The sequence below is a fragment of the Capra hircus genome, chromosome 6, assembly GCF_001704415.2.
Source record: "Capra hircus breed San Clemente chromosome 6, ASM170441v1, whole genome shotgun sequence".
NCBI lineage: Eukaryota > Metazoa > Chordata > Mammalia > Artiodactyla > Bovidae > Capra > Capra hircus.
The window spans coordinates 1,423,688-1,439,284 of record NC_030813.1 but is presented as its reverse complement, the minus strand read 5'-3'; positions in this window follow the sequence as shown (position 1 = coordinate 1,439,284).

The window sequence follows — 15,597 nt, the reverse complement described above, 5'->3', positions numbered from 1 at the left end:
AACTGAAGCATGCCAGGCTTTGCTGCCCTTCACTATATTCCTGAGTTTGCTCAAACTCATGTGCATTAAGTCAGTGATACCATCCAACTATCTCATCCTCTGTCATCCCTTTCTCCTGCTGCCTTCAACCTTTCCCAGAATCAGGGTCTTTTCAAATGAGTCAGCTCTTCACATCAGGTGGCCAAGGTATATGCATAACAGACAATAATTACAGTGAATAGGAAAGACATCTTTTGGGTGAGAGTTCCTCTCAAGTGAAAGAATAAATAAAATACCATAATCATCCTCTAAAAAGCTAAATGTGTCCTTCATTGTTGATTTTCAGAATACCTTATGATATAGGCTTATTTTTTTTAATTGAGAATCTTTCAAAAAACTCACAAATAGAGCCTGATTTGTAATTGGTAATTAGAGTGTTATAAAATATCATGAACTCTACATTTCTCGCTTATAATGTGATCTCAGTTGTATTTGTTTGTCAAATTTTACCTAAAAACCAAAATATTTCGCTATTTTATATATGACAAAGGATATAGGAATAAAATTTAAAAGCCACACGTATCAATTATAGAGAAATAATTTTCTTCTTTTTGAGATTTCTTTGTTTATAGTAAGCAAAGAAAATAGTATTACTGGTTTTCATCTGTTTTCTCTTAAGGATCTTGAATCTTTTGGAGCAGGTCCTAGGAATCTGTACTATATTTATTGAACATGCTATATTAAAAAAAGAATATTTCTCTAAGATTTTTTTTTTTCACAGATGTAAGTGACTTAGGGGAAAACATTCAGGAAGAAGAGAAGTTACTACATTGGTTCACTGAGAATAGAAAGAAACTCTATTAGAGATGAATTAGTGTCTGAGCCTTATTTTCACCAGTAAATAATGCCAAAGTCTTGGAAAAACAACATGGTGTGCTTTTGTTTGGTCTAATTTTTGTATCAGTGAATTGAGAATAGAAGTATCATTTTGTCCCAGCTTATATACCATAATCAAAAGGGAGAGGCACGGAACTAAATTGTTAGAATTTTGTTGTTATTGTTTAGTTGCTAAGTCCTGTCTAACTCTTTGTGACCTCATGGACTGTAGCCCACCAGGCGCCTCTGTCCATGGGATTTTCCAGGCAAGAATACTGGAGTGGGTTGCCGTTTCCTTTTCCAAGGGATCTTCCCAACCCAAGGATCAAGCTGACTTCTCCTGCATTGGCAGTTAGATTCTTTACTGTTGAGCCATCAGGGAAGCCCTGTTACATTTTCAGTTCAGTTCAGTCGCTCAGCCGTGTCCGACTCTTTGCAACCCCATAAATCTCAGCACTCCAGGCCTCCCTGTCCATCACCAACTCCTGGAGGTCACTCAGATTCACATCCATTGAGTCAGTGATGCCATCCAGCCATCTCATCCTCTGTCGTCCCCTTCTCCTCCTGCCCCCAATCCCTCCCATCATTAAAGTCTTTTCCAATGAGTCAACTCTTCACATTAGGTGGCCAAAGTACTGAAGTTTCAGCTTTAGCATCATTCCTTCCAAAGAGCACCCAGGACTGATCTCCTTTAGAATGGACTACTTGGATCTCATTGCAGTCCAGGGGACTCTCAAGAGTCTTCTCCAACACCACAGTTCAAAAGCATCAATTCTTTGGTGCTCAGCCTTCTTCACAGTCCAACTCTCACATCCATACACGACTACTGGAAAAACCATAGCCTTGACTAGATGGACCTTAGTCGGAAAAGTAATGTCTCTGTTTTTGAGTATGCTATCTAGGTTGGTCATAACTTTTCTTCCAAGGAGTAGCATCTTTTAATTTCATGGCTGAAGTCACCATCTTTCACTTTCATCAAGAGGCTTTTTAGTTCCTCTTCACTTTCTGCCATAAGTTTAGGAGGTGAAGTTTAGGTTTTAGAAGCCTTTTTCTGGGCTTCGCTTCTAAGACTTTGGTACAGACCTCACAACTGTGGCCTTGGGCGGGAATCAGTAATAAATACATGTCTTGAAATGCTTATTGTAAAGATACGAACAATCGAGTAGAACAAAATGGGAAATAGTAACTAAAATTTATCCCAAATTCCAGTAGTAAAATTTTTGTGGATTTAGCAATCCTATCCAGATTGCTGACTTATGTGAAATTAGATCATTTGTATGTTCCAAACCCTATAACCTACACATAGCAAGAGAACACTGAGATAATCCAATGAGTTTAAGCATACTGTGTCAAAGTAAAGAATGTCTCGAAATTTGTCTAATTATTTCTGAAATATTTCTATTCAGTACATACCATCTCTCACTAGTGGGTTGCAGACCTTCAACATTCTCTTGTACACAACCATCCAATAAACTTCTGACTGATACTGAATTTTACTCTCTTGTTCTACTTCCCACAAATCCATCTATGTTAATGTGAAAATAATACAGATGAACAGATAAAGAAATTTTGGAATATCACTCAGCCATAAAATGAATGAAATAATGTCATTTGCAGCAACACGGATGGACCTAGAAATTATAATACTAAGTGAAGAAACTCAGAAAGAGAAAGACAGATACTATATGATATCACTTATATGTGAAAACTATTTTTAACAAGTTACAAATACAAAGGAATTTATTCACAAAACAGCAACACACACATAGAAAACAAGCTTATGATTACAAAATCTTGCCCAATGTGTCAGGCTCTGAGTTACATTCAGTTGGTGACTTGCCATTTTCTAAATTTATTTCATACCTATTTCTTGTGCATGTACTTCTTCCCTAAGTAGTTCAGTTCCATTCACCTTTCAAGATATAGTTCTATAAAATATTTCCATTTGTGTTTATTTTTTCTACAAAGTTCTCAGGTTCTCTTGTAAAATGCAAAGATATGAGCAAAAGTTTTTCAATTAAATTGCTCCCATAAATATCTTTGTATAAAAATGATATATTTCTTCAAGAATTCATTCTACAAAAGTTGAATATCTTCTACAATTTCAGCACTGAGCTTGCAATGGTAAACAATCCAGAATGACCCCTGTTTTAATGGATTTTATATATCTCAGTAAGAATAAGTGGAAAAACAAATATGCAAGCAAAATAAATAATTTCAGATGCTAGGAAGTGAAGAAAATAAAATGATGTTATAGGAAGCAACTGGAGGTCATGCAGACAGGTGGTTAGAGACCTTCCTGAGAAGGTGGGAACTGGGCTGGGCCCCTGAGTATGTGGGGCAGAGAGCTTTCCAGGCAGAATGAACAACCAGTGCAAAGGCACAAGGCAGCAAGTGATGGGTGGGGACAGAAAAAACATCACAGGTTGGCTCAAAAGAGTGAGCCACTGAGAAGAGTGGTAGGAGGAGATGAGAACTGCTGAAACTCTTCCTGACCTTACAATAGCAAAAAGACATTTGGGTTTTATCTTAGAATGGCAGAATGATCCTGACATCTTCTCAGCATGAAACCTAATTTGCATTTTAAAAGATTGGTTTGAAAAAAATGGATTTTTTTTTTTTTTAAGCAAGAAAAGAGTTGGGAGACTATTGTACTAGTACAATCAAGACATCTTAGGGGATTCCAAAAAAGAGATGATGGTGAAATATAGAGTCAAAAGGAATTGTTAATGGATTGCAAATGAGAGGCAAGGGAGAAAGGGAATTAAGAAAAACATCTAGATTCTTGGTTTGAGCTGGAGGGACAGTGGTGTCATTTCAATGGTGAAGAACAGAAATGAACAAATTTGAGGGCAGACATTTAGAACTTTGAGAAAAGGATAGTTTGGATTTAATGTCCAAATCCCTTGGCTTAATGTAGAAGTTTTTAATTCTTTTTGCTATGTATGCAATATAAAATATATTTCTCAAAATATTAGGGAGAGAAGGGAAAAGGTAATGAAGAATTATTTCATCCACATAAACAGGTGAATATTACTTGAGCATTCACATCCAGAGACTAGGTCCCAGAGATATAGTGTTGACAGAGGAAAAATATTTCAGGGTCAACTTGGAAGGAAGTGAGACATGAAATAAATAATGATGTGTTATGAGAACTGTGTAGGGAAATGTTTCAGTTATGGGAGCCTACATCTTGGGGAGTGGACTTGATTAGGGGGTCAGGGAAATCTGCCCAAGGAAATGTCATTTTTATGAGGTGATCTGAAGATAAGCTTGCCTTTTCTAAGATATAGACTTAAGTTATCCCTTTATGATGGTTCAAGGAGAGTTTCAGGCAAAGAACACAATCTACACCAAAACACAAGATGAGAGAATGTGGTAGATTCCATAAACTAAAACTGTTCTATATGGCTGATTCATAGATAGTTTGGGTAAAAGTGGGGTGAAATATGGTTGCAGAGCAGGAAGGAGTTTATGGGTTATGGTTATAGGAAGTAAGTTGTCTTAGCTTGTGAACTGTGGTGTTGGAGAAGACTTTTGAGAGTCCCTTGGACTGCAAGATCCAACCAGTCCATCCTAAAGGAGATCGGTCCTGCGTGTTCATTGGAAGGACTGATGCTGAAGCTGAAACTCCAATACTTTGGCCATCTCATGTGAAGAGTTGACTCAATGGAAAAACTCTGATGCTGGAAGGGATTGGGGGCAGGAGGAAAAGGGGACGAGAGAGGATGAGATGGCTGGATGGCATCACCAACTCAATAGATATGAGTTTGAGTGAACTCCAGGAGTTGGTGATGGACAGGGAGGCCTAGCATGCTGTAATTCAAGGGGTTGCAAAAAGTCGGACACAACTGAGCGACTGAAGTGAACTGAATTATTTTTAAGGAAATAAATCACATAAAGCAGAATGTGGTATAATTTGGTAGGCTTTTTTAGAACATGTAAAAATTAATTTTCCAAAAACCTTTATCAGGCAAACATTTATTGCCTGATATATATATATAATATATATATATATATATATGTATATATTTAAAAAAATGAATGTAAGTAACTGTCCAAGGCAAATTCAGCATTTAAATCCAATTTTTTCTGATTGAAGTCTGTACTTTTGCCACAGTATTTTGCTGCTTTACATCCTGTCACCTCCTTCTGTTGTGCCCACATAACAATAATCATAGATTGTAAGTATTTCTATATGTTTGCTTATGTCATCTGCAGAACATAAAAGCATTCATCAAGATGCTTAAAACTAAGTAACATGTTTATCTTTTTGAATTTCCTCAAGTAACCTAAGTAATTTTAATGGAACACTATTTTGAAGTAACCAACATAATTTTCATTCTCTTAGTTAATTTTTACCTATTTCTGTTCATCATTAAACCAAAACAGAGGCACACAAATATATACACAAACACAGACTCAGAGAGCAAGGGAGTGGATTGAGTTTCTCACTTTTGTTTTCTTTTACTTTCTTTTCTTCTGTCTTGATATTGTTAGAGGAAGCACACTGACTTGAAACTGCCCACCCTGGCCAGGCACCATAGTAACCATTTGCCTGAGTTGTTTTATGGCAGGAGGTCCTGGTAAGGAACATGGAATGAATAACCCACCATCAACTGGAAGAGTTCGGGAAACATCAAAAGGAGACACACATGTCCGACCACCTCCCAGAATCTTCCCTGGCACCCATCCTGGCTGAACAAGGCCTGCACCACCAGGAAGGACTCTGAGTCAGAATAACTGGCTAAAGATAACCTGGAAACTAATGCAGTCACCATAAAACCCAAGACTGCCAGCCACATGGCAGAGCAGATCTCCTGGGTTTCCTCACCCTACTGTTCTCCACCCAGGTGCCCTTCCCCAATAAAATTTCTTGCTTTGTCAGCATGTGTCTCCTTGGACAATTCATTTCTGAGTGTTAGACAAGAGCTCAGTTTCAGGCCCTGGAAGGGGGCCCCTTCCTACAACAATATAGATAGTCATGAAAGCCCTGGATTTTAATTCCTACAATCAAGTATTTATTGGAGTTTATTGGATTTTTAGGATAGTCTACATGTAAAAAGCTCGTAGAGAAGCAAAAATGATAACAACAGAGAAGAGAAAATATGATAATGCAGCCAGAAAGAAAGAGGGAGAGGATGAAAGGGGGGAGGGGAAGGAAGGATAGACAGGCAGGCAGAACTTTTTGTACTGCAGAAGGATCTAGAGAAGTGAGAGAAAGAAGATGGTTGTAGAATGGTTGTGTGGCACCCTGCTCTGTTGTACCTGCTCCTTAAGATCAAGGGATGAGAGTGAGTCAATATAAAACCCCACAGAAACTTAAACTGGTTAAGGGAGGTGAGTTAACCTCTGGTTAGTCAGAGCTCCTCAGAGAAACAGAGCCAACAGCATTCATTTATTTTAAGGAATGAACTCACCTGATTGGTGAGTCCAAAATCTGATGATCTATGCTGACAGATTAGAGACTCAGGGAAAAGTTGCAGTTTGAATCCAAAGGCAATCTGCTGGCAAAGCTCCTCTGTGTTCGGGGCAGTCAGTTTTTGTTATGTGCAGGGCTCCAGCTAAATGGCAGAGCACCCCCTTCCCTTACCCCCTCCCTGACACACACAAACAGACATGGAGAACAATCTACTTTACTCCAAGTCACCAATGTGAATGTTAATCTCAAACAAAAACATTATCAAATAAATACCCAGAATAGAAGAAAAAGACGCTCAACACCACTAATTATTAGAGAAATGCAAATCAAAACTACAATGAGCTATCATATCACACCAGTCAAAATGGCCATCATCAAAAGTCTACAAACAATAAATGCTGGAGAGGATATGGAGAAAATGGAACTCTCCTATACTGCGGGTGGGAATGTAAGTTGATGCTGACACCATGGAGAGCAGAATGGAGGTTCCTTAAAAGACAAAAAATAGAGCTACCATACTATTCAGCAATCCCATTCCAGGGCATATATCCAGAGAAAAGCATGATTTTAAAGGATACATGTACCACCATGCTCATTGCAGCACGGTTTACACTAGCCATGACATGGAAGCAACATAAATGTCCATCAACAGAGGAATGGATAAAGAAGACGCAGTACCTATATACAATGGATTATTACTCAACCATTAAAAAGAATAAAATAATGCCATTTGCAGCAACAAGGAGATTATCATGTTAAGTGAAGTAAGTAAACAGAGAAAACCAAATGTTATATGATACTTCTTGTATATGAAATCTAATTAAAAAAAGATACAAATGAACTTATTTGCAAAACAAACAAATTTATAAACTTAGATAATTAAATTAAGTTTATATGGGGGGTAGGTGGTGGGGAAGGGGTAAATTGGTAGTTTGGGATTGACCATGTATACACTACTATGTTTACAATAGGTAACTAACAAGAACCTACTGTATAGCACAGGGCACTCTGCTCAATATTCTGTAATAAATTACATGGGAAAAGAATTTGAAAAAGAAGAGAAAACATGTATATATATAACTGAATTACTTTTTACTACACTTGAAATAAAACAACTTTGTTAATCACCTATGCTCAATATAAATTTTAATTAAAAATAGAAATACCCAGAATAATATTTGACTTGATATGATTTTTTTTATGTCCCAGCCAAACTGACACATAAAATTGATTATCACTGGAGGATTTTGAAAATTACAATGATTTACCTTACATTTAGTCTGGAACATTGGCAAAAACACGCTCTCTGGGAATAGACATATTGGGGAGGGGATATTAGGGAGCAAGTAGAAAAGATAAGAATGCTGAGAGAGACCTGGAAATGGGAAGCTCTGAATCATATTGACTTGTAAAATTAGCTTTATTCAACTATCATGTTTAAATACAGATCCATGGATAAGTTAGTTTCAGTTATAAGCGATAACATATTTATGTGTTAACAGATCTGATATATTCTAGAATTATCACTTTAGTGTCTACATGTAAGTCTACTGGCATCTGTTCCCACCATTGTAAGTGTTTTGAGGTCATACTTTTCCCACTAGATATGAGGGAAAGGTTCTATTATTTTTTCATGTACCCAGATACAGTTGATAGGTGCTAAATAAGTTTCTTGCATTAAGTTTCATTCAGTGAAAAATTCCCCAGGTGTCATTCCCTCAAAGCAAAAGATGATACCTTTTGGCTGTTCACCATTCTGAACATGGTTAAAAGAACAAGCATTAGAAATCAACATATAACAGCAGTCACAAAACAACAGCAACCTTGTTTTTCACTGATAGAAATTGGGATGAGGAATGTTCTCCTCCTGACCTTAGACCTGTACTTCCATAGAAGAACTCCTTTTAAAAAACCACTATTTCACTTTTTGTTCTTTGAATCAGCTGAGAAGAGGGGAAATGATCTGAGCCTTTCATTTTCTGTGAGTCATACTTCCTTGTAAATACAAGGCATATTTTGTCAGTGAAAAATGGCATTAAATGTGTCATTCACCATTCAGCAGCAATGATCCAGTTATATTTAACCATTCTGTTTTAAAAACTTTGTGCTTAACAAAATATGTGACAACCTTGTCTAATTCAGAAACACTGGAATTCTGAAAATGCCTCCTATGACAGGCATCAGAAAGCCAGTGATGGTGGAGGCTGTGAAAACAACGTCAAAGGTAATGATGGAGGTGTTAAAAGATGTCCAGAGCTAGAGACTCATGGCTGTCTCTGCAACAACACATCTAGCCTCATTCAGCTTTGTCAGAAGGCAATTTCCTCAAGGACTTGTAAATGTAAACTGGAGCATTAAATATTTAATTCTACAGTTACAATATGAAATTCTCTCCTACTATTCCAGTATTTAGCTGTCTCTGTGCAGTCAAGAAACTCAATTTCTTTTAGTATAAACAAAGTTAAATAATATAGTATCCAATTATTTTAAAATGGAAAGTATCCAAATGCATTGAGTATCTTTTTCAAGGACATATTTTAATTTTATCTAGTGGTTTACTGAATTCCTTCCTTCAGTTTAAAGATGAAAATCTTATTTACTACTAAACCTTATTTAAATCTTGACTGAAAATCTTATTCTTAAATTTATATGAAAACTGATACCTGAGAATTAATTACATTGTTAGTCATTGACAATATGAAAAAAAAAAAATCTGTATATTAAAGCTGGTTACATTTTAGCACTTAATAATGTCCAGAGATTATTGGGCAATAATATATTGAGCAATTCAATATGTTCCCAAACTAGGCAAAGAGCTTTTATTTTATTTACTATTTATAACAACCCAGTGATATTTGCATTTGAAAGATGACAATAAAGTTGGTGCAGGATAAGTTGTTCAATCACACAGAAGAACCCAGACTGGAGCCTGGGAGTAGGATGATTTAGAGGAGGGACTTTTCTGGCAGTTCAGTTCAGTTCAGTCACTCAGTCGTGTCCGACTCTCGGCAACCCCATGAATCACAGCACGCCAGGCCTCCCTGTCCATCACCAGCTCCGGGAGTTCACTCAGAGTTGTGTCCATCGAGTCAGTGATGCCGTTCAGCCATCTCATCCTCTGTCGTCGCCTTCTCCTCCTGCCCCCAACCCCTCCCAGCATCAGAGTCTTTTCCAATGAGTCAACTCTTCGCATGAGGTGGTCAAAGTACTGGAGCTTCACCTTTAGCATCATTCCTACCAAAGAAATCCCAGGGCTGATCTCCTTCAGAATGGACTGGTTGGATCTCCTTGCAGTCCAAGGGACTCTCAAGAGTCTTCTCCAACACCACAGTTCAAAAGCATCAATTCTTTGGCACTCAGCCTTCTTCACAGTCCAAAGCTCACATCCATACATGACCACAGGAAAAACCATAGCCTTGACTAGACGGACCTTAGTTGGCAAAGCAATGTCTCTGCTTTTGAATATGCTATCTAGGTTGCTCATAACTTTCCTTCCGAGGAGTAAGCGTCTTTTAATTTCATGGCTGCAATCACCATATGCAATGATTTTGGAGCGCAAAAAAATAAAGTCTGACACTGTTTCCACTGTTTCCCCATCTATTTTCCATGGAGTGATGGGACTGGATGCCATGATCTTCGTCTTCTGAATGTTGAGCTTTAAGCCAACATTTTCACTCTCCTCTTTCACTTTCATCAAGAGGCTTTTTAGTTCCTCTTTACTTTCTGCCATAAGCGTGGTGTCATCTGCATATCTGAGGTTATTGATATTTCTCCCAGTATTCTTGATTCCAGCTTGTGTTTCTTCCAGTCCAGCATTTCTCATGATGTACTCTGTATAGAAGTTAAATAAGCAGGGTGACAATATACAGCCTTGACGCACTCCTTTTCCTATTTGGAACCAGTCTGTTGTTCCATGTCCAGCTCTAACTGTTGCTTCCTGACCTGCATGCAGATTTCTCAAGAGGCAGGTTAGGTGGTCTGATATTCCCATTTCTTTCAGAATTTTCCACAGCTTATTGTGATCCACACAGTCAAAGGCTTTGGCATAGTCAATAAAGCAGAAATAGATGTTTTTCTGGAACTCTCTTGCTTTTTTCATAATCCAGCGAATGTTGGCAATTTGATCTCTGGTTCCTCTGCCTTTTCGAAAACCAGCTTGAACATCAGAAATTTTGCGATTCACGTATTGCTGAAGCCTGGCTTGGAGAATTTTGAGCATTACTTTACTAGCATGTGAGATGAGTGCAATTTTGTGGTAGTTTGAGCATTCTTTGGCATTGCCTTTCTTACCCTGCTCTAAATCCTCCTCCTCCCAGTCTCTTTTCATCAGGAATTAAGATTATATAATAAATAGAATGGTTTTAAGTCTCTCTCTAAATTTAAAACATCTGAAAGTGTTCTAAATCACAGAGGTCAATCCTGTCTGTCACGAACAATTTGATGATGTTGTTAAGCAATGGCTTTTGCTTGTTTTCTTTGAAATGCTTGCTAGAAATTTGAACTATTTATGTGATTCCTCTGTTCTGACTCTCTAGTTAAAACAATGACTCAAAATTTTGTACTTAAAAAGTCTAATTGTTCTTGAAATTCAGTTAACCTAAACTACTGTAAAGTATCTCTACAACTATAAAGAGGTAATAAAAATAAATCAAAAGCAGGGAAAAAAGCAAAGAAAACTAAAAATCTAACCACATTACACAATTTGATAAAACTTTTTAGAATTATATATTTTATCAGTTATATTTCTGAAGTGATGAAAATAAATTCATTAGTTAGCAATAGGCTCAGATTTAATCAGTTAAACATAAAACTTTCAAGACTGAAAACTGTAGATGAGTTACTCTATTCTAGATTGAGTGGAAAAATGGACTGGTTCAAAATTGGGAAAGGAGTATGTCAAGGCTATATATTGTCATCCTGCTTATTAAACTTACATGCAGAGTACATCATGCAAACTGCTGAGCTAGATGAAGCAAAAGCTGGGATCAAGATTTCTGGAAGAAATATTAATAACCTTAGAAATGTAGATGACACCACCCTTATGACAGAAAGTGAGGAGGCACTAGAGAGCCTGTTGATGAGGGTGAAGGAGGAGAGTAAAAAAGCTGGCTTAAAATTCAGCATTCAAAAAACTAAGACCATGTGGTATCTGGTTCCATCATTTCATGGCAAATAGACGGGGAAACAATGGAAGCAGTAACAGGCTTTATTTTCTTGGGCTCTAAAATCACTGTAGATGGTGACTGCAGCCATGAAATTTAAAAAAAAAAAAAAAACAAACCACTTGCTCCTTGGGGAGGCGGGAGGGAGGGGGGGAAGATACAACAAACCTAGACAATATAGTAAACAGGGACGTTACTTTGCCAGCAAAAGTCCATACAGTCAAAGCTATATTTTTTCAAGTAGTCATGTACGGATGTGAGATTTGGACCATAAAGAAGGCTGAATGCTAAAGAATTAATGCTTTTGAGCTGTGGTGTTGGAGAAGACTCTTGAGAGTCCCTTGGACTGCAGGGAGATCAAACCTGTCAATCTGAAAGGAAATTAACCCTAAATATTCATTAGAAGGACTGATGCTGAAGCTCCAATACTTGGTCCACCTGAAGTGAAGAGCCTACTCATGAGAAAACATCTTGATGTTGGGAAAGATTGAAGGCAGGAGAAGGAGATGAGGATGAAATTGTTGTATGGCATCAATCACTCAATGGACATGAGTTTGAGCAAGCTCCAGGAGATGGTGAAGGACAGGGAACCTTGGGGTGTAGCAGTGCATGAGGCAAAGAGTTGGACACAACTAAGTGAATGAACAACAACCAAATTCCAGATTGTTAGATTTTTGCTTTGAAGACTAAAATAGCATGACACCGCACCTCAGTTATCTCTGGTAAGAAGTGAAAATAAGAAGTGATGAGTCTTTATTTCAAGCTACCCAGACAAAGGAAAAATTTTATACCATTTGCTTACTTCCTCTTGAACAGGGCCAAGTTGCTCCATGAAATCTTACTAATTAAAACCAAACTAAAAGAAGCTTCAATTTCCAAAAATTTTTAAACACAATGCTTTGCTATTTCAGACATCAAACTATAAGTTAGGAAAATAAAAGAAGGAAACTTTTGCCCCTTAATGTATTACAACACAGCCTCCACATTCATCTTTGTTTCAGTTAAAGTCTATTTATCTTCCAATGAGTCATAAAACTCCTTTGAATCAGTCCCTCATTTCTTTTAAAATTAATTATTACTAAGAACTAGGCTATAGTTTTTACATAGGTAATCATAGGTTATTCATATATTTAATTGGAATATAGTTATTACATGTTAATACATGATACTACATGTAGTAGCTGCTAATGTAGTTACCTTAGTCATGTATTACTAATGAGTAATAGTACTCCAATCACTGCAGATGGTGATTGCAGCCAGGAAATTAGAAGACACTTACTCCTTGGAAGGAAAGTCATGATCAACCTGGATAGCATATTGAAAAGCAGAGACATTACTTTGCCAACAAAGGTCCGTCTAGTCAAGGCTATGATTTTTCCAGTGGTCATGTATGGATATGAGAATTGGACTGTTAAGAAAGATGAGCGATGAAGAGTTGATGCTTTTGAACTGTGATGTTGGAGAAGACTCTTGAGAGTCCCTTTGACTGCAAGGAGATCCAACCAGTCCTTTCTGAAGCAGATCAGTCCTGGGTTTCCTTTGGAAGGAATGATACTGAAGCTGAAACTCCAGTACTTTGGCCACCTCATGTGAAGAGTTTACTCATTGGAAAAGACCCTGATGCTGGGAGGGATTGGGGGCAGGAGGAAAAGGGAACGACAGAGGATGAGATGGCTGGATGGCATTACCAACTCAATGGACGTGAGTTTGAGTGAACTCTGGTAGTTGGTGATGGACAGGAAGGCCTGTTGTGCTGCAATTGATGGAGTCACAAAGAGTCGGACACGACTGAGCGACTGAACTGACTGAACTGAATAGTAATATAAAAATGAGACTTTAAATCAACCATAAAACAAAAAATACAATGCAAATTATAATATGGGAAAAACAGATTTTAAATTATGATTAACAATTGTGATTTTTAACAGATAAAAATTATAATTTACCATTATGATGTAGCAGATATAACAAATTAAATTTTAGTAACAAGGATATAATAGCTAAAATTTCCTGAGAACTTACTATTAATATATGCAGGCACTGTCTAAGCGTTTATTGTATAAACTCATTCAGCAATGGAATGTTCTTCTCCTCCTTGATTTATTTTGGAGAGGAGGAGTAGAGGAAGGTTATTCTTAACAATAATACTATTTATGCCAAAACAAGTCATCATTTTGTATTTTAGAATCATAGAATTATTATTTCGCAATGCACATGTATAACATGACCATACTAGAATAGCACTGCCAATTTGGAAATGTTTAGTCAATTGTGGGTCAATAAATTTATCAGTGTCAGTTTTCTGTATTAACTTCATTCATCTATTTATTTTAAGAATAGTTCCTACTCCTTTCCAGCCAATGGGAGCAAATGCAGATGTGAATAAAACAGGAAGTATTAAATCATCCCAAAGCAACTTTACAAATACAAATTGTGATAGTTTTTATAAAGGAAAAGCATATTTTATAAAGAAAACATTAAATAAAGAAACAATTTTGAGTGAGACTGAGAGAGATATCACTAAATGTGATCCTTAATGAGACCCTTGAAGAGAAGAGCCTCTGAGCAAAGGTTTTCAGGGAGAAGCATTTCCAGAGCACTTTTTGTCAGAAATCCCTGATGTCTTCAATGAATGAAATAATCAGAGTGGATAAAACAAAATAAAGAAATCCTGAGGAGAGGCTAGAAGGGCAGGCACGGACCAGGGCCTGGTGGTCTACATTAAGGTTGAGTAATTTGACTCCAATGCAGTGGGAAGGTTTTTAAGTGGTTTTATGGAGGAAACGTGGCTTCTTCAAATTCGCTGGGCTAGAGTCTTACTGTCTCTTTCTGCCTCCATTGCAAACTGGGAAATACGAGCTTTACTTAGTGCCCAGACCTAAGCTTCTAGGAAGGATTTTACTCTAAAACTGAACCTTCAGGGGCCAACTGCAGAAGTTTAAGTCAAATCTGAGTCCAGTTTCTAGATGCCATTTAAAGATCTCTCCCAAGGAGACATGGTAACCTTTGCTTTCCCACTTGTATTTTCCAACATTACAATAGTCTACAGATAACTGCCATTTCCCACAAACTGAACAGATGATTGCTGCTGCTGCTGCTGCTGCTGCTGCTGCTGCTGCTGCTGCTGCTGCTGCTGCTGCTGCTGCTGCTGCTGCTAAGTAACATCAGTCGTGTCCGACTCTGTGCGACCCCATAGACAGCAGCCCACCAGGCTCCTCTGTCCCTGGGATTCTCCAGGCAAGAGTACTGGAGTGTGTTGCCATTGCTTTCTCCAGAACAGATGATTAAGCAAGTGCAAAAAGGTTAAAAGCTTTACAGGTGGTTTCAGATAAAAACAGTGCTATTTCAGAAGAAAGAAACGAGTAAGAGCTCTGCATAATGAAAACTGGACATTTAAAAACTTCCTTTGTTATTAGCTTCAAGTGGAAAAAATAAGAGAATTAGTTTACCATTTACGGCGTGGGGCTTCTCTGGTGGCTCAGAGGTAAAAGCGTCTGCCTCTAATGCGGGAGACCTGCGTTTGATCCCTGGGTCAGGAAGATCCCGTGGAGAAGGAAATGGCAACCCACTCCAGTATTCTTGCCTGGAGAATCCCATGGATAGAGAAGCCTGTGGGCTACAGTCCATGGTGTTGCAAAGATTCAGACACGACTGAGTGACTTAACTTTCACTAACTAGTGATGCTGGTTTAATGGATGCAGCTCCCAAAATGTCAGTGGCTTAACATTAGTTCCTCTGCTCAAGTCAAGGGCAAAACTGCTCTTCTTGATCAGATGATTCTCCTCCAAATGGTAAATCAGGAATATTTTCTTCTAATTGATAACTGCCATCTTGAAAATGTGATTTCCAAGATTTCCATGCTCACCTATATATCAAACCTCACAAAGAGCAAAAATCAAAGATATTTATATGACCCAAGGCTGGAATTGTCACAGTTCAAAGTTCAGAATTCATTGCCTAGAGCTCAGTCCTACATAATTTCTTAGAGTATGGGACAGACAACCTGGCTGTGTACCTCAGCGGAAGTGAAGGTGGGTTGGATTAGTAGTCCTATAGTCTCTGATAATACAAGGCTGCCTTAGGACATATGTTTCTAGAAATTCTGCAATGCAAAGTGGTCAACAACATTCAGGCGAAGAGATCTAGATTTATGAGATT